The sequence below is a fragment of the Elephantulus edwardii genome, unplaced genomic scaffold (genome assembly GCF_000299155.1).
Source record: "Elephantulus edwardii isolate Elephantulus edwardi_28Jun2011 unplaced genomic scaffold, EleEdw1.0 scaffold00041, whole genome shotgun sequence".
NCBI classification, from domain to species: Eukaryota; Metazoa; Chordata; class Mammalia; order Macroscelidea; family Macroscelididae; genus Elephantulus; species Elephantulus edwardii.
Genome location: NW_006399791.1, coordinates 20198450 through 20200212, shown reverse-complemented (window position 1 = coordinate 20200212; position 1763 = coordinate 20198450).

Here is a 1763-nt window from a genome sequence, read left to right as displayed (position 1 = left end):
ACCATTAAGTAGTTTCATGACAGAGAAAAGACTTAAGTTGTCAAAATTCCATTTTATTAATGTGTACTCAACACTAATGAAGTGGCAGTCAAGAATTGAAATGATGCATTGTCGTTCACAAATTTGCTGCCCATGATCTCTTTAACTATTAAAGAACAAAGATGTCACTTTGAGGACTATGTTGTTGATGATTTAAATGGAGCTTTTAAAATGTTTCATATATATAAAAGCTGAGCAGTTCGTACGGTAGACCAAGAATGGATACATTTGGATTATAATGTTGATGAAGATCTTCTCATATGCCATATGAGAGGGTTTGATTCAGATGCAAACTGTGAAATTAGCCAACTCTGCCCTGGTTACAAAGAAGGGGTTATTTTTCTTTTTGTTTTTTTCTTATTCTGTTTTATTTTTCTCTGGACATTATTTGTAGCTATGATAAAAAGATAAATGTACTCACTGGAAATCAATCTCTTGATAAACCTTTCACAAGAGACTACCTGTTTACTAAATCAATAAATAAGATTCACACTTTTATGGTCTAGAAAAATCTTTCACTGGTAGAGACCTCTCCAAAGTACTGAAGAGTAACTATATCAATCTAGAGACCAAGGTGCTCCTGATCCAGACCATGGTCTTTGCAATTACTTGCTATGCATCAGAGAGCTGGACAACAACTAGGAATGATAAAAAGGAGAATTTATGCCTTTGAGTTGCAGTGTTGGAGAAGAATTTTGAGTATACCATGGGTTACTAAAAGAGCAAATAGGTTCGACCTGGAGAGGGTGAAACTAGGCTGCTCCTTGGAGGCAAGGATTTTTAAGCTGCATCTGACATATTTTGGATACATTGCAAGGAGTGACCAGCCCTTGCAGAGGGACATCATGCTTGGGAGGGTGGAGGGACAGCACAGGAGGAGAAGACTATCAATGAGATGGATTGATTTAGTGACTGGGGTAATGAGGGTAGGTGTTTCAGAGACAATAAGGTTGGCTCAGAGCAGAGCGGGTGTTTAGGGCTGTTGTACATAGGGTGGCTATGAGTCACAGGTGACTCAAGGGCACATAACAACAACAAAAACAACAACAGCAGCAACAACAATGTGATGTAAATGTTGTTTGTCTCTCCCAGAAAGCATGAATGCAGGAAACAGCTATGTGACTTCGTTAAAGGATTATCTTTAAACAACTTGCACTCGAGTAATCTGAAAATACCAATGGGCATTTCATTTTGCTTACAACAGGCCAAATTTGATAAAAGGAACGAAGGCTTTTTAGTAGGACAAACTCTGTTTAAAAGTCCCTGAAGTGGAAGGAAATGATAGCTATTTCTGGTTTTATACAAAGAAATTTTATTTGTTGGCTAAAAGGATGGATTGATTTCTCCATGGACTTTTCACTTTTAGTAAAGACAAAGAGGCAAATTAACTGGACATGAAGTGAGAGAAATGGCTGAGGAGTCTGGAGATGGGTAGCTGAAAATGCTGTTTTAGTTCCCAAGACATTTCTGGCAGTATCTGGGAAAAAGAGAGTAGAAATTGGGTCTAAAATACTTTGAGTGTCTTCTTACTTGTGCCAGTCAGGTGCTTGCACACGGACAGGTGTTTTACACGCACGCGCATACACAAAAGAGTATAATGAAAAAGAATAATGGAGAGGGACATCATGCTTGAGAGGGTGGAGGGACAGCGCAGGAGAGGAAGGCCCTCCATGAGGTGGATTGATTCAGTGACTGGGATAATTGGGATGGGAGTGTCAGAGACA